This window comes from Equus przewalskii, chromosome 4 (genome assembly GCF_037783145.1).
Source record: "Equus przewalskii isolate Varuska chromosome 4, EquPr2, whole genome shotgun sequence".
Classification (NCBI taxonomy): Eukaryota; Metazoa; Chordata; class Mammalia; order Perissodactyla; family Equidae; genus Equus; species Equus przewalskii.
The window spans coordinates 105,428,942-105,447,560 of NC_091834.1; the positions used below are offsets into that span (position 1 = coordinate 105,428,942).

Below are 18,619 nucleotides of genomic sequence, written 5' to 3' on the forward strand. Positions count from 1 at the left end.
AGAAAATGGCTATTATTTGTCTACTTGCCAGAGGGAGAGAGAGAGAGGAGAGAGAGGAGACGAGGACAGAAAGAGGGAGAGGGCGAGCGAGAGAGGGGGAGACAGCGATGGAGCCAGAGGGAGCCCGCTCCTGTCTGGTCACAGCTCTCTCCCTCAGTTCAGGAGAAGTTAGGCAAAGCCAGAAGTCCTGCCCTCCTGGTGGCTTCTCTTCGCTGTCGGTCCTCTGCGCCGCAGCCGCCGAATGCCCATGGGTGCCGTGGAAGCGGGCAGAGAGAAAGACAGGCTGAGGGAGCTGCCCCCGTGCAGGCGCGGCTGCGCTGCCTTTGGAACAGCTGGTGCCCGTCTCCGTGCGCCCCTCTCCCTCCGGAATCCAGCGAGGATTCAGAGGACCCTTTGGCCACCACCTCCGCCCCGCGCAGGGGTCAAAGAGCACCCCTCGCCCTTGGTAACGGAGACAAAAACTTGGGGGCCGTCTAGACGGGTCAAGGTGCAGGATGCCGCGTCCCCGCAGCTCCTTCCGGAAGGGGGCGGGGACCCTCCAAGGGCGCCGCGGACGCGCTGGCCCGGGCCTTTGCGGGCTTTTTCCCTCTCCACCCTCTGCTGATCAAAGTAGGAAGTTTGCATGACAACCATGGTGAAAGGGGCTGAATCACAAATGAACTCGATTTCTGCGATGTTGCTATATCCAGCCTCCATTGTCCCCTTTCAGACGCAGTGTGAACCCTTCCGGTGCCAACGACCGGGCTGCATTCACATGCGCGCTCCGGGCGCACAAAGGGTCTGGGCGCCTCGCCGCCATCTGGCCCCAAACCCAGCGGCCCGGCTGCAGGGTTCACAGGACAGCGCGGAGCTGCGCGGCGCGCTCGGTGTCTCCAAAGCTAGCTTCCAGCAAAAACCACTCCAGCATCACCACCATCATCCCCCAGTTCAGTAAGGAATCAACTTTGTGAAAAGATATGTTTAAAGAAACGTGGGAAGAAGAAAGAGCGAAAGAAGCACACCGCTGACTAACTTTCCCCTGGCCCACCACGTACAGCGGCAATGTCCCCCCCCCCGCCCACCCCCCCCACCCCCCCCACCCCCCCCACCCCCCGACGGTTTTGAATTGCTTTCAAGGCCCTTGCATGCCACTCTGCAGCTAAATCGTTCATTAAACCGGAATATACCACCACGTTTATTTACTCACTAAAATATCGTTTTTAAAAAACTCGAATGTTTTAGTTTTTAAAAATGTCTACAATCAAAAGACCCTAAAGTAAGTGGCTTAAAGTACACGTTGCAAGCACAGGCTGCGTTATCTTTATGCCTTTCAAGCATCGGCAGGGGTAAAGAACAAAACACAAAAAATCGCTCCACGAACAAAACTGAAAATCTGTTTTATGAACTTACAGAGACTAAAGAGTAAATATGTCCTGGGACTGAGAAGTTGTAAAACAGAAAGACAAATTCTTAAATTACAATCAATCCAGGCAGATTATTAACACAATGTTTTTTTCCTGTCGTGCCTGAGCTTTAAGTATATCTTCTTATCTGATACATATGAAATATATCGTGGTACTTTCTGGATATCAGCAGAGCAGCATTTTTCTTCAACGTGAAAAGTAGACTCTTGCATTTAAAAAACCTAACTGTAATTCAAGAAACATTTCTCTCTCCCCTTCGGGGCCCCCCTCCATCCCCAATCGCAAAAGTAAACACTTGGGGGTGGGGGGCAAGGGTCTGAGGCCGGAAGAGGCTTTGTGAACACTGACCCTGTCCTGATACATCTCAGTATCTGACGTCCAGTTGAGGTCACTCTCGAAACTGCTCTTTACAATTGGCCCAACGTTCTGCGCTGAGTGCAAAAATGACTGAGCGTGTAAGTTTTCGGCAAAAGCACGGTGTTAATAGTGAAAGGCCTTCCCCAGCTAACCTTTGAGAACCATTTTATTTATTTCCTGGGTTGGCGCTTTTTAAAAACAACCCCACATTAAAAATTTCCACCAAACAGGATTGTTTTTATTTTGAAAGCGTAATTTTACGTGTTCGAATATATTAGTATTGTGCCTATTTGAACACAGATATGTCTTATCAAGGGATCAACACGTGAATTTTGTGAGTCTGTGAAGGATGATTGGCTTTTTGATGTAATTAGCTGGCTCTTAGGAGTAAACATCCTTTAGGAGTAGAAAATGTTTCTGACACATGGCTCAGGAAATGCTGCATTACAGTCTCCAGTAAAAACAGCAGAGGAAGAAGACGAGTGTGAAACTAGTAGAGTTCGTTTCACAGAAGATTAAAAAATAAAAATAAAAAAGATCTTAAAAATCCCAATCAAAGCATCGGATTTTGTGAGAAAATATTTAAGAAAAAGATGCTATGTGTTGCAGCCCTTTATACATTTATCAAAACACACATGGTTAGAGTTTAAGATGACTCCACTCAGCTGAACTGCCTTCAGTAAATTTCAAGACTGTTCATAGAATAATCGAGGCTTTTTCTCCCCTCAAAGTGTTTTGATTATAAGAGTGCAATAAGCATTGGGACAAGTGGAATAAAACCAAGTCTTTCTTTCTATACTATGAAGATTTTGAATAGTACTTGTCAATAAAGCAACTCCTATTGTCATTGAGGCGAGCCTTGCCTCCGCCCTGGAAGGACTGTCTCAGAGACACTAACCTCATTAAAATATGAATGGAAAGGCCGCCATCATTGTATCGGAGAAACCCCAGTCCCCGGCAGTGTCTTATCAGCCGTTACTTTTACACATGGACTCATTTCGTATAAGTTATAAATATAAAAAGGATCTGTTACAATTTCCCTGCTATGTTGGAACACCCTGATCAGAGGAAATCCTAACTTTTCCCATTTTGAAACCTACCTACAACTCCACATCATATTTAGTGTATGTAGTGTCTATTATTTCTTTTCCCGTTAGGCGTCTTCTGACCATGTGCTTGTTATGTGAGCAATGAAACGGGGGTGGGAGGAAGGACTCATGCCCCAACTTTAAAGCAGAAAAAAGTAGTTGAAGGTTTTGGCTTTGGTTTCTCTAGGAAACTAGAGTTAGGGATTTATTCCAGACCACTCTGACAACACTTTAATAACAGTCAATTACAGGGCGCTTCCCATGTTCGTTCATTACTGTGTCTCTGTTAATCGTGTAGCAAATTTCTTGCTTGACAGCCATCAGAATCAGGCAGGAATACAATTATGTTCCAGTGTGCAGTTGGACCTGGAAACTGTTGCTGGGGTCTATCTTTTTCATAACAGTCTGGCAATCTCAGATAAATCTCACTTATCTTTATTGTTACTTTAGAGTGTCCTTCTGATATGAAACCAGTGCTTTACTTAGTGACTGATAATTTCACGTTGTTGCAGAGATTTTCCTTCTAGAGGTTTAGCTAATGGAGAAATTTTAATTGCATTGTAGCAAATATTGCATCTAGTTTAATCATTAACTTTTATCCATAAAAATACTGAAATCACTTCTGATATTAGTTAAAAGTCAATATTTAGAAGTGAAAATTCAGACCTCCTTTGCTCTAGGCTACAGCAGAGGAAGTATGAATTCAGCAACTCTTGTAAGTTGATGAGATACATAATTAGCTTTTATGTTAATTGACTGATATGAGTTTGTTGTATGACACTTCTTCATATAATATGCAAATAGCATTGACTGTTTAGTTTTATTAGACAATATAATTAGAAATCTACAGGAGCTCTTTTTGATGAGGAATAATAAAGGTTGATAAATTTCTGTATATCAGGAAAAATGAATTTCATCTAGATTGATCAATAAGATTTTAAGTAGCCTTGGTTTAGAGAGCCAAAGCCAGCCAACATATAACAGAATTAATATTAGTTTTTCCAGTTACTATAAATTTGACATTAAAACAGGTAAATTTGTGAAATCAACAAAACTTTGGGGACAAAAATACAAAGATTTCAGCACAATTTACCACAATGACACGGTAAATTTATGAAAATAACATCAAAATTTTACCTCCTTTAATTTGAATAATAGAAAAAAGTCATTTTTATCATTTAAAATATTTTGCAATTGTTTCCTGTTCTTATTCATGGACAATTATGTCGATAACAAAGTATATGCTCAGGTTGTGAGAAAAATAGAAATAATAAAACCAGAACAATGTGATTTGTGTGAGAAATTTTCCCAGAATTTAAAACTATTAAAGTTTCTATCACATTTTTCATTCTGGAGCCTATTTTCAACTTCACAGTGACAAAACAGCATTAGAGAAAAGTTGCATAATGGGTCGCCATTAATGAACTCCAAATGGGGGTCATCTAACTCAATTTGACTTTTTCTGAAAGTTAAAGAAACATACTTTACTTTCGTTTTTAAAAACTAAATTGGCCTGGTCGTTTTGCTTCCCATTTTAAAAAGTATCCTGCTGGCCTTCAAAAAAACTTTAATTTTCAAACATTTTAAGTACAATGAAAAGAAATGTAACTACCCATGTGAACAATGTTACAATTTTTCAACCTTTGTTAAAATTCACTCCAAGCCACGACTTCGTGCCCCCTTCCTCTGTGTGTTTCCGAGCCTTGCCCTCCGCTGGCATACCCTGAAAGCACTGTGCAGATTAAGAAAAAATGTACTAGGAAAAGTGAGAGTGCTTAAAAGGGCAGAGGCAACCCTGGGGAACCACTAACAGAGCACAAGGTGAGTGTGTCTGTTCATACAACAAACATTTATCACACTCCATCAGCACGTCAGCCCAGCACACCTCCCTGAGTCACACTGTTCAGAAGGGACTCTTCTGTGATTTTGAATGAAAATTAAAGTAAAATATTTGAAAAAGACCTGCCTCGTAGAGGTCCAGTAAATATTAATTGAGGATAATATGAGTCCTTGTCTAGCAACTGAATAAAGATCACAGAAATATAATACGTGTCCTTACTTTACAATCTTCTGCCCCCCAAAGTCTGCACGTCTTTCACCATTTTGTTGTTGGAAACATAATGGTAGATGAGTGGTTCCCTCTGCAAAACATTTTTCCCAAATAGAAAAGGTGAAAAGTCACGTTTTTGGACTCTGTTGTTGCATTTCCCAGCTTTTGTCATCTGTATACTTGTGGGCAAATGGTGAGATTTTCTTAGAAAGGGTTAGCAGTCTCAGAGGAAAGAGACGATGAATTGGATGAGATGTTAAGAAACTCTGGGTATTCCATCTCCACAGATGTGGAAACACACACACAGGCATGTACTCACACGTGTATGTGCACACGCATGCACACTCTCACATGCATGCATGCACACACACACACACGCACGCACACCCCCAGCTCACATACATGGGTGCGGATTATGCAGAAGGGGCCACCTGGTCTCGTAGCTGACAAGCAACCAAGAAAACTTCGCACAGCTCCAGGGTGAGACCCAAGGCAGCTGAAAGTATGAAAGATGAGGCAGCCCCTCATCGCTTGCTCACAAGGCCAGCCGCAGGGGCACCGGGTCACACCTCAGGAGAGGTGCACACTTCCTGCCCAGCCGCCACGCCCTCGTCCTGGGCTTGGCCCCAAGCTCCCAGGACCCTTGCACATCCTCAAAACAGGCCTGGGTGATTTGAAGGCAAGGCTGCCCTCCCTCTGGGCCACCAGGGCTGAGTCTGAGGACACACTGGGAGTAGGAGCAGGGTGTCAGCTGCACCTGCATGAGGTGTCCGCACTCATCCACAGGGCGCCTTTCTCCGGACTGCCAGGTCCTGGGCAGGATGGAGACTGAGCCCGAGGAGTCAGCTGGGGCCCTGGGGACAGCCCCTGATTTCCTCCAGGTGCAGCCTTTCCAGGCAGGTTTGCATCGGTTCCGAACGGCAGAAAAGAAAGGATGCTCCTGCGGGGCAAAGCGAGTGCCAGAGGCAGGTGGCTGAGGCTCTCCTCCAGGATGCCCATTCCCTCCTCCCCAGGCCAGTGCCAGCTTTCTGTAAGAACATTTCATGGGAGAAAATAATGTAGTTACTTGATTTTTTTAAAAAAATCCAACAGGAACCAAAGGGTAGAATAAAAGGTAAGGCTGCCACCCCAGACTGCTGCCCCAGAGGTAGTCCAAGTGCGTGTCTCTGCATGCGTGAATGCACGTGTGTGTCCGTGTGCCAGCGTGTACGCATGCGTGTCCATGAGTGTGCATGCACACGAGCATGTATGTCTGTATATGTGATGTGCCCACACGCATGTGTGTCAGGTTTGCGCTCATGTGCACGTTATGTCTGTCTGTGTATGTACATGTGTGTGTCTGTATGTGTTTGTGAGCATTCTCCTCTTTTTACACAGAGTAGAGCACAGCACACACACAATCCAGGACTTTTTCTTTCTTACTCGGGGTTGAGACGGCTCAGTCCACATCCAGCAGCCTGAGGACCGTCTGCTGGCCGGTTGCTGAAGGAAGGCATGCTTACTGTGGAGAACCTGTTCCCACAGGAGAAAGATTCAAAGCAGCCGTCCCCCCCCCCGCCCCCCGCCGCGAGGGCAGTGTCAAAGGAGGCGCTCCCAACCGTCGTGAGCTATGGCAGAATCTCTCTGGAATATTGGTTCCAAATCAGTGTTTCGAAAATCTTACCTTTTTCTATCCCAAAACAATCATTTTGAGTGGGATAGGGCCAGCATTTTCAACCCTGTTTCCCAGGCGAGGAGCCGGGTGTGAAGCACATGGCCGTGATGGGGCCGGTAACGTGCTGTCACGCCGAGGCCACCGTCCCGGCCCGAGTCTTCCCTCGGTGGCGGTTAGAAACAAGACCATTCTCTCCACGTCCTCCCCACTCCTGGACACGAGGCCTCAGCAGCACAGACAAGGGAGCCGAGCCCTGGAGACCCCACAGTCAACCCCTCACTTGTCAGCTGGGGACACTGAGGCACGGAGAGGAGCTTGCCCATGCATCAGGGGGCAGAGCCAGCGTTGGAACCTGGCTGTGAGATTATCTGCTAGTCCTCAGACATCCTCTTCCCTAGAAACTTCAGCCACAGCTGCTGCATGCCAGGCCGCCCACCAGTGACCAGGTAGGACCACTCTTGTAGGCTGAATGGTGTCCCCCAAAATTCATATGTTGAACCCTAACCCCCAGCCCCTCAGAATGTGACCTTATGTGGTGACAGGGCCTTTAAAGAGGTAATTAAAGGAAAATGAAGCCAGATGGGTGGGCCCTGACCCAGTGTGACTAGTGTCCTCATAAGAAGAGAGGAGGACACACACACACAGATGGACGACCGTGTGAGGACACAGGAGACCAGGGCCGTTCCAAGTTGAGGGGACAGGCCTCCAGACCCGCGAGACACTCAGCTTCTGCTGATTCAGCCACACAGTCTGCGGCACCACGTTCTGACAGCCGAGCTCCCGGCAGTCACAGACCATGATGTCCCCAGCCTGAAGCCCTGCCGCCTACAACCCACGCCCACCAAAGGCAATGTTTACAAAGAGGTGACTGGGGGCTGCCAGAGAGCCCAAATGTCACGAGGAGACACCGGCAAGGCTGACCCACAAACCCTGAACACCACCAGGAGCACGCCGGCAGGCCCCGTGCGTGCGTGTGTGTGATGACCCCGTCTCCTCCCAGGCTCGGGGCGCCTCCCTGAGCAGGGAGCACCGCCCAGGGCCGCCCAACACCTGCATTCTAGGCCAGCGCCACCCACAGCCTGTGTGGCCCGGGTCAGCCGCTGGCCTGCCTGTCCTTCCAGAGTCCTCGCCTGGAAAACAGGGACAAACAACGCCTCTTCTCGTGAATCTGATCATGTCAAGTAACCGATAGGAAAATTCTTCCAAGGTTTAACAAATAAACGTAAAGTGTGATTGTTACTTTCCCTCTGATGGACACTAAAAGTTTTAGATTGTGAGTGCCTTTAAAGTGACGCAGATTTAAGCAGCATAGACTGCTTTCCATACCCTCCTTTCCGACGAGCTCGAGGGAGGGGCGACCTCGACAGCAGAGTGCGGGAGAGTCTGCTTGTGAAGCTTCAGTGCCGCCCCTCTCCCCTGCCCACCGTCCCAGACCTGAGAGCTGCCAGGAGGGCCACTTAGACCCACGGCCCCCATGTGTGCGACCAAGGACCAGCAGCACTGGCATCCCAGAACCCTGCCCCGCCCAGACCTCCTGCGTCAGATGGGTGTTGACGAGGCCCCGGGCACGTGTGCACAGGGAAGTGTGAGCGGCCCTGCTCAGAATCTTGATGACGGAGATGTGATCGTGATGGCGAGGACAGGGGCCAGCTACTGGAGCTGACCTTTTTATTTTCTGCTTCTGGGCTCTGTCTGGAAAGAGCATGCCAGTAGAGACTGGAGGAAGGACCATTTAGCACAAAGAGATACCAACTCAAAGGCTGGTCCTTTGAAACTCAGTGTGGGATGGTCTGGAAAAGATGCCTCCACCCGCAGACCCAGACAGCACCTCCGGGAGAGCCAAATGCTCCCACTCTCTAGACGAGGGCTCAGTTTAGTGAGACACCATGTCGCTGCTTAGAAAACACATTTCCAGCCCATCGATTTTTTTATGGATACTCAGAGACAACTGAGAGCAGCAGAGAAGGACGTGGAAGGCGATCACGGCAGTTCCTTGGCACCTGTCTTACGAGGAAGGTCTTTATTAATATAACATTTTTTCAAAAATGTTTAGCTCCTTCTCCGTGGCATTATTTCCCTCTCATGCATCTCTGGCCTTCGCTCTGTTCCCCGGAGCCCACACCAGGAAGCAGCGGGCCTGAAGGTTGCCTTTGCTGGGTTAGTCGAGGGCTGGGAGGGGTCCTCCGGGACCGCACATTCCTTCTGCTCCAGAGCCCACAGGCATGAGGCACTCTAGAGCAAGAATGACGGGAAGAGAAAAGGGTAGCGCTTTCTCTGATGTCCCAAATTCAGGTCCCCCAATGCAACTTTAGAAATGGCTTTAACACCTAACATTTAAGATGCTGTGTCTCCTCCTGGCCCAGAAGTTTCTTTGTCTCAGAAACCCCCAGTTGTGACCCAGTCCCTCATGGGGGTATGACCAGACTCGTAAACACTTCAGGTGCAAAGGAGGCAGGTCCTTCGTAAACTCTTGAAGTGGTTGAGGAGATCAGCCCAGGGGCCAGAGAAGGGTCACCTGTGTCTGTGCATTCCTAATGACTGTCGGGCTCCAGTTCTGCATGGCCCATCCCAGCCCCAAAAGAACGGGCGCAGAACGTCAGGAAGGGTTAAGACCAAACCCAACCTATGTCTGTAGCAGAGAAAAAGACGCTATTAGTAAATCAACTTGGCTCTCGCTAAAGAAAATGTTTTTGTTTTGTTGTTTAGTTTTCTTCTGTTAGGGCCACTAGTGACCATGAGTCCTCATAAATCAACATGCTCACAAGCTAAGCGTTCCACAAAGTGCTGTTTTCATTCAAGCACCAGGACTCAAATGCAAGGGGAAAATCTAGCATCCTGACAACCGTTCTCCGGGCCTCTCCAGCCTCCATCCACATGTCTCCAGTCGTGTGCCCTCCGCTCCACACAGCCCAGACCCCTGGCCTTTTCTGCATCACACCGTCACCACGGCCACACAGCCTTCAATGGCAGCAGGGTGTGCCAGGAGAATTTATAGCCCGTCTCGCAGCTCCCTGACTTTGGGACATCGAGGGTGTTGCCAACATTTTAAAAATTATAAATAACTGCACTCTGAACATTTTCCTCTCCTGTTGGGTTATTTTCTCAGGACATGTTCCTAAATGTGGGATAGCTAAGTCGTTCTTGACAGACATGCCCGTGTGTTTGTCTTACATGCTGATATTTCTGGTGGGGGCACAAAACCTTCTCAGGCTAACTAAGGGACATCTATGAGGACAAATCGCAAACCAAATGACTGTGCATTTCTTCAATGGTTTCCATAGAGAAGAACGACTGCCACCAGGCTGCCATGTACTGGGGTTCCCGGAAACCGTGGGTCGTGGTTTCTCCTCTTGGTTCCGAGTCAAGAGCTCTGGCAGTGGCCACTGGCTTCTCCTCAGTCCTTCACATTGCTTCTTATCACTTTGGCCGCCACTAAGGGTTTTTAAAGCAGACAGATGTGAAATCATTTGCTCCATTTGGATTGAATTATTTTTCCACTATTTAAAAATTAATAATCCCAAGAGATCACAGTAAATCGCTTCCTCCCTGATGCTCTGCGCCTTTGGATAAACATCGTCTTTCTGCCGGTGAACACCCCGACCTTGAAAGAGGATTACATTTCTGGATTCAGCATAAGAAAACGCCCCCTAAAGACCCTGAAGAGAAGAAATCTAGGTCCACCCCTCTTCCAGGTGCCAGGACCCCTGGCGGTGGGTGGAATGAGCCTTCCAGGGATGTTGCTGGCTGCGCTCCACAGCTGCAGAGGCTCTTCCCTGAGCGCTGCGCTGGGGACAGATGGACACCAGAACAAGGGGTCCTTTCTAATGGGCAACAGGGTCCCTGCACACGCGGGAGACCCAAGAATGGTGGGTGGAGAAACATGGACAGTAGAGACAGTCTAGCACGAGTCACAGAGCTAAATGGTGAAATGCAAGGACTTCCACTGTTTACGGAGCACCTACTGTGCTAGGTATCGTGCAGGACATGAGGGACAGCAGTGGACAGAACTAAGGTGGTCCCTGTCCTCCCAGAATGTGTGGTCCAGCCCCCATGAAATCTCCCAGGGAGCATGCTGGCCCTGGGAAGAGCCCTCCCTTGGTGCCGGCGTCCCCCTGGCCACCACCTGTTTATGTACAGCTTGTGAGCTAAGCCTGGTTTTTATGTCTATAAATGGCTGAAAAAGTTAAAAGAAGAAGAATATTTTGTGATGCATGAAGATGATATGAAATTCAAATTTCAGTGTCCATGAGAAAGCTCCCTGGGACATAGCCACGTCTGTCTGTGCATATACTGTCCATGGCTGCTTTGCAGCTATGGCGGCAGAGTGGCGTAGGGACAACAGGGCCCACAGAGCCTAAAATATTGACTGTCGGGCTCTTTCTAGAAGACACTTGACCAGCCCTACTGTTGGGCCAAGCCCCTTTGCCCAGTGGTCTCGTGCCTGCTGTTCCATCCTCCAACTCCAGCCTGGCCCCTGCCTGCTGGTATGGCGTGGACCCAGCACGACGCTCCTGTCCCCATCAGCATCGTTCTTCCCTTCTCTGGAGGCCACCAGTGCTGCTCTCCCAGAGGATATGACAACGGTTCTTCTAAATGTCTTTAACACACACTTGAAGGTGTACACACACGCACACACACATGCATGTGTCACACATGTGCACACACACGCAGTGAGAGAGCCACACTGCCCCAAGTGGAGAAGAAGGCTGCTTTCGCCCAGGCCCTGCCCTTTGCACCTGTCGGCACACTGGGCGACCACAGCAGCTCTCACCGAGGACGCCCTCCAGGCCGGGCCCCACAAGTGGAACTTCACACACGTGGCTTGGTCCACCTCCCCCCCACATCCTGGTGAGGTGGGCGTTGTTATCTTGTGTTGTAGGCCAGGAAACCAAGGCCTCGAGAAACTCCCACAGCAGCTTAGGGGAGCCCGGGGTGTGACAGATGCCCAAGGCCTGCACGTCCCCACGGCATCACATGGCCGGCTCCGTGGCAGACACCTGATAAATGTCTACGCCCTCCATTTCCTCTTGGCCTTGCTCCTGGCCTTCTGCCTGGGGCCTCTCTCGTTGAAACCCCCTCTGTCCCATCTGCGAGGCCCACGGTGGCGCATGATGACGATGCCAGCATACAGCCCCTGCGAGGGCTCCGCATCCCTGCTCCAGTCCTGCTCCAGGCTGGTCTCTTGTCCAAGGTCACAAAACTGGTCTGCGTGTCTGCTGAAGCCAGGAGACAACCCAGGTCTAAGTGATGCCATGGCCCTTCTCTGAGTGGCTGGGGCCCGCGGGGGTAACTCCTGCCCTGTCTTCGCAGAGTGTGCCTACGTGTCTGTGCAGCCCTCCCGGGAGCTCTCTGCACGCGTCTACACTGCCCTGCATGCTCCCCCACCTGCCCCAGACAGCCACCTGTCCCCTCTACCACTAAGGAGGTGCCTCCAGAGCCACTGTTTCTAGAACACTTATTGCCATGGACTCAGTCTCCCTTCGCGGTGCTCTTTCTCCAAGACAATCAGTGCGTTGTTTTCCTTCCAAAGGTTCCATGGAAAGAAACGTTCAAAACCCGCCAGACTCAGAGCTGCAGCACATTAAACCTGACCCCGTCCAGGAGGGCTGCGCGGCGCCCACGGCAGCTCCTGGCTCCCTTCGTCCCAGGAGAAGAGCAGTGGCAATGCTCTAAACACATCCCCGTTCTCCCTCCATTCTTCACCCGATTTGCGGATTCGAACCATCCTGACTCAGTGGAATGAGGAGCAGTGAACAGGACTGCAGATCTATTCAGGGTAAGTCAGGCCAGACGGCTCCGACAGCTTGTTGCGAGTGTGGCAGAGTCACGAAGTCCCAGGCCAGGTGCCCTACGTATTTAGACTTTCATGAGGCATCTAATGCCAGGCTTGTGAAATCATTCTGCCAAATGGTCTGAACCAGCCCAGATGAGAACAGTCTCGTGTACTGGAAGCGAACTCAGGGACGAGAGACAAAGGGTGAAGGGACTTTGTCCGCACACCCGGATGGCGTCGGGGCAGGGCGGTGTTTTGGGGGCTGTGGAGGTCAGGTTAGATCTGCGCCCCTTCACCTGTTTATGATTGATCGGGAGGAAGAGAGCGCGCTGCAGGCCACCCTGCCATGGGGTGGGAAGTGTGGCCTGAAGCCACGGAGAGGGGCTACAAAGGGCATGTTGACCCCCCGGCAGCTCCCCCTCCCTGAGAACACACCGCAGGAAGGCGAGTGGGAAGAAAAAGCCTCCAAGCCTGGAGGAATCAGAAAGACGGAGTGAAAGGCCCCGTGATCGTCACTGTAAAGCCCGTGGTGGGTCTGCTCCCGTCCAAAGCCCCAGGCCGTGTAGACGAGGGTCCCTGAAACTGTGAGGAGCTACGATGAGGTCATACTCAGTCAGGATCGGCGCTCCTCCAACAGGACCGGTGGCCTCAAGAACTGAAGAAGAGGCGCAGACACCGGGTGGGAGAAGCCCATGTGACCGTGGAGGCAGAGGCTTGGGACACAGCTGCAAGCCAAGGACTGCCGTCTCCACCGGAAGCTAAGAGAGGCAGGGAACAGAGTCTCCCTGAGTCCCTGAGAAGGAACTGACCCAGCCAACACCTCGGCTTTGGATCTCCCACCTCCGGGACAGTGAGACGACACTTTTGTTCAAGGCCCCTATGTGTGGGAGGATGTCAACGCAGCCCGAGGAGACACACAGCCCAGCTTTAGAAATGAAGATCTAAGGAATGGAGGCCACGCCTGGTCCCCCAGCGCTGGGGTAGATGCTGCTCTTCCGGGAGCAGATTCAGCGTCCCTCCAGGACACGGTGCAAAAGGAGAGGCTCCCGGGGCCGCGGGAAGATCTGGGTCTGCTGGGGAGGACGCCATCAGCACGTTGGTTAATTGACCCTTATTCTGTGCCAAGCGACTGTAATCTTAAATTCTCTCGCATCACTTTATGTCCTCTGACGATTATTATTTTTATCTGTTGAAGAGTATTGAATCACCTGTTTCATTTCTCGTCCCTGAGCATTTAATCTTTCCATGTGCCCGAATGCCAATGTCAAGTTTTCTCTCTTAACCAGAATATTTGACCAGTCAGAGTGCTGTGCCTCTGCCCACGTTATACACGCTGTTACCGATTTTCACCTTTGTCCCGGTCAGCACCAGTCACAGCAGAGTGTGGGTGGGGCTGAGGGGAGAAGGTGGTGCTGGGGGTGCAGGGGTCCTTCACAGGGCCACCTCCCGGACCGAGGGCTGGCTGTGCGTGGAGTCGCTCTCTGGGTACACAGGTCTGGACAGACCACAAGCCACACATCGCACGTCCCACTCAGATCTCACAGACTCTTTTTATATTGTCTGGGCTTAATCAGCGAAAGCTTGATGCCACAGTCACTTACAACATCGTCAGATTAAATACCCAGTCCTCTTTCTTTCTTGACATTCTATCATTTTCCTAGGATCTTCACAAAATAGTGGAAATAGTCCCCAAACGCCTCACAGAACCAATAGAGAAGAAATGACACATCTATCAAGAAAACATTTGTTCTTTTATTCGTCCATTCCACAGACATCAAGAACACACCACGAGCAAAACATTGCGCCGTGTGGTGTAGGGAGGTGGGTACAGGATAAAAGACGTAATTCAGGACCGAGATGTACGAGAGGATACAAATATCTAGAATAACGTTTGAAATTTAACGAATGCCCTATGAACACTACAAAAATACTTTCAATGCTCAGAACATGTGAAGGAATGTCTGTATTTCAGTTTCTGACAAACGCATCTTTGTAAAAAGCTGACAAAGTGTCATTCTGACTCAACGGGGAGGAGGAGAATGGTGCTCAGCAAACAGTGCTGGTGCACGTGAGCTGCTGTCAGCTGGAGGGAGGAACACAGGAGCCCACCTCACACTGCGTCCAAACCCAATTCCACATGGATTCAGGGTTTGCACCTGAAAGCCAGACCGCTGGGAGAAAATTCAGAAAACCATCAGTATGCCAAATGGTGAGGAGGCTCTTTAAACAAGACGAGACACCCAAAGCCGTTGTGAAAAGACTGTCCACGTGGCAAAACAGGCCGCGGACAGTCCTAACGAAGAGCACGGTGTGCCGCGTTGGTCAGACAGGGCTCCTGCCCCCGCACACTGACTTGCAGAATAGCAACAGTATAAAAGGCAGACAACCCAGAGAGAGATGGCTAAAGGAGACAGAGAAGCAACTCAAGGGGCCGGCCCGGTGGCGCAGCGGTTAACTTCACACACGTTGCTCCCCAGGGCCCGGGGTTCGCCGGTTCGGATCCCGGGTGCGGACATGCCACCGCTTGTCAAGCCATGCTGTGGTATGCGTCCCACATATAAAGTAGAGGAAGATGGGCACTGATGTTAGCTCAGGGCCAGTCTTCCTCAGCAAAAAGAGGAGGATTGGCAGCAGTTAGCTCAGGGCTAATCTTCCTCAAAAAACAAAACAAAACAAAACAAAGAAGCAACTCGAAACATAGGAAATCTAAACGAACAGTGCGATGGTGAAACTGCTTAACTTCACCAGGAGCCAAAGAAAGGGGAAGGAAGACAAGAATGAAACACCATTTTTCAATTATCAGATTACCAAAAATTAAAGAGAGACACCAGCAACGCTGGCAAAAATGCAAGAAAGCTCTCCCACGTGGCTGGCAGGAATGTCAGATGCAGCAACCTCTGGGGAAAGTAAGGTGGCGACTTGGAGTCCAGTGAAAGTGTGCCGCCCTTTGACCCCTGCCCTTCGGGGATCTGTCCTGCAGAAATCAGATTCCCCGGACGTGAGGACAGATAGTCCAGGAGGCTTGCTGCTGTGTGGGGGCGCGTCCACCTATAGGAGAACGGTCTAATTCACCAGGGTGCAGCCACTTGAAAACACGAGTTGGATCCTGTGCATTGACCTGGAGGGGGTCTGTGACATATTTTCATGAGGTGAGGTGTCTCAGTCAGCTCGGGGGGCTATAACAAAACACCACAGGCCCAGTGCCTTAAACAATGAGAATTTACTTCTCGTTCTGGAGGCTGGAAGGCTGAGATCAAGGTGCCAGCCTGCTCCTGGTGAGGTCTCTTCCTGGTTTGCAGACGACCCTCTTCTGGCTGTGACCTCACACGGGCAGAGACAGCAAGCTCGGGGGCCTCTCTTCTTGTAAGGACACCAGTCTTATGGGATTGAGGCCCCACCCTTATGACATCATTTAACCTGAGTCAGTTTCTTAACGGCTCCATTTCCAGCACAGTCACATGGGAGTGCAAATAGAGTGGTTTTTCAGGAAGTGAGACCCCTAGTCCAGTTCAGGCCAGTTGAGACCACCAACCCATCAACTGGGCCTGCACAAATGCCCGATAAGTGACCTTGTTGACATCAAAGGGCTGAAAACTCCACCCTCAGATCATGGTGAGGCCGCCATTTTGTGAACAGCATCCTGTGAAGAGGCACGAAGCCTGACTGCAGTTGCGCAGATCAGTCACCTCACTTCTCCCCTCCAGGAATCCATCTCCTTGCTCCAGACGGCCCCGCCCTTCAGCCCAGGAATTGTCCCCCAGCCCTGGATCAGGGACACGGATCTGAGTGCGCGTCTCTCCTGTGTCCTTGCAGGTCCATCTCGCCAATAAAGCTACTTCTCTTTTCCCAAAGGCTGACGGTGTAATAACCGGGCTTTATGTGCACCAGGTGACGAGCCCTTGCTCCACACAGGGAGTTGGGGCTCCAACATGTGAACTGGGGCGAGCGGGAGGGCACAATTCAGGTTACAGCTCGAGGAAAGCATTTAAACTTAACACTTAAATTTATTCAACATTTCCACGTTCTTCAGAGGAATATATATAACATGATTTTACTGTTATTTTAAAATGACAAAAAGACAAAAACTGAAACAATATTCAACGTGTATGTTTACACAAGTCTGAGTGAGGGCAGAGGAAGCCGGGAAGGAGGTGCCCTCACTATTGATTATCTGAGTCAGGGGACGGAGCAGGGTCAGGCGGAGGGTGGAGTACGAAGTTTTTCTCTGTGTGTCTCTAATTAAAATCACCGTGTGTTCCTTTTGTAATTTAAAATGTTTAATGAAGAAAAATTTGAAAAGCCAAAGTAGAGCCATCAGGCACATGGGTCCTGTAGTTCAATGTATGTGCCACTTGGAACCTGCTCAAAGCCTGTCCAGGCCCCGGCTCACTGTTAGCCACGTCGGCTCACTGTTAGCCACGTCGGGGCACCCCCAGGAGGCCACGGGGACCCAGCCTCTGGGCGGCGCTGTCTGACCTCCTCCGTCAGGCATTCAGCTCCGTCTCTGAAACCCGGGGATAGCTTGAGAGCTGTCTGGCTAAGCAGATGATCTCATTAGCGGAAGCCTGTGGCCCTTTAAAATATTAGCGACGACCCTTAATTCTACATTTTCAAATCGAAGGGAGAGCAGAGCTCTCCAGATGGCCCAAACTCAGACAGTTCAATGTGGCTAGAGAGGCCTCCTTCCCTCGGATGGTTCCAGAAAGTTCAGGAAAAGGGCATGAGAAGGGCCCAAAGAGCCTAATTATTTTTTCACTTGACTTAAACAATGGGTAGGGGAATAAGATCCCTCTTAATATAAATTTTAAAGTCTCTCACTTGGAGCTTTGTCCCTACCAACACTTCTTTTCGTCACTTTCAATTCATCTTACTGGCATTTGGACCGCTGAGGGGCAGGCCCCTGAGCCCAGACCAGTCATGTCTTGGCAGTTGGGCGCACACAGCGCTGACAACGTTGGCTCTTGCAGTCACAGTCTCTTCCCTTCTCCAGGGCACACTGAGCTCTGCCCCGGATGGGGGGTGGCATGTGCTGCTGTCACCATCCTAGAGGCCATGCTGGAACCAGAGAGAAGGGATGTTCCAGTTCAGCACCTGAAAACCAGGAATTAGACGCCCACCCACCTGACAACACAAGGCGGCTGCGCGTCCAGAACCAAGCCCTGAGGAAGGCGAGGCTGCCCTTTCTTCCTTCCACAGAGCACCACACACCCCTCTTTTTCTGGAAGCAGCTGCCATCTTGGTCTTTTAAAACGTCTCTCTTTTGTTAGAGACCTGGTTACAGACCAAGCTCCTCTACGGGTCAGGAAAACACTTTTGCTCCGCAGTGGACACCGGGCTCCGGAGCCTGGGAGCCACAGGACCGGGAGCTGGGGACAGGAAGATGCAGAGAACATGCCCCTGGAGGGAGGAGAGGCAGGAGGGGCCAGTCTCTGGATCTTCAAGAGAAACCAGAAATACCACTGTTTATAGGAAACCTTAGACATGTAAGCGTCGTCCTCTGGCTTGGTTCTGTTTGTGTTTCACATTGTGCGGGCGGGCCTTGCCCGAGATTCCAGTCCTTCACCCCCGCAGCCCGTCAGCAGTCATCCTCTCCCACCCATTTAGAAGCTTCCGGCCTCATCTGTTTCCTGTGGCCACCATAACGGGGGGCTTCAAACAACAGAGATGTCCTCTCTCACAGCTCAGGAGCCAGTCTGCCAGCACGGTGTCGTCAGGATGGCGCTCTCTCTGAAGGCTCTGGGGAACGGTCCTCTCTCGTCTGGTTCTGAGCCTGCGCTGTCTCCCGGAGTCCGTGGTACCCTCGGCTTGTGGCTGCATCGCCCCCACCTCTGCCTCCGTCTCCTCCCGTCTCTGTGTCTGCTGGCCTTCTTATAAGGACTACAGTCATCAGATTAGGACCCCCCTTAATCCAAGGCGACCTCATCTTAACTAAAACCATCTACAAAAATCCTATTTCCAAACAAGGTCACATTCTGAGGTTCTGGTGGACGTGAGTTTTGGGGGCACCATTCAGCCCAGTGCACTGCCTCGCAGACTCCAGGTGGTCTTTCACGAGCTTCACCCCTGTATGTCCTACTGATTCAGACTGGGTCTGACTGCAGTCGAGGCCCAAAGCCGGCAACAAAGGTTCTCAATCACAAGACAGCAACGCGACTCCACCGGGGCCAACCTTCACGTGGTTACAGCCACAGCTTTCTCCAAATCCTGGCATTCCAGATCTGAGTAAAGAAAATTCCCGATTTCCGTAGAACAGAGCTTCTCAACCTCGGCACTACTGACACATCAGACCAGAGA

At 50.5% G+C, this 18,619-nt stretch overlaps 1 protein-coding gene across 2 annotated transcripts in view; it reads right to left on the bottom strand.

Annotated features, from left to right (window-relative positions):
• Positions 1–18,619, bottom strand: part of CNPY1 (canopy FGF signaling regulator 1) — a 66,500-nt gene that overhangs the window by 9,287 nt on the left and 38,594 nt on the right. The window lies entirely within an intron of this gene.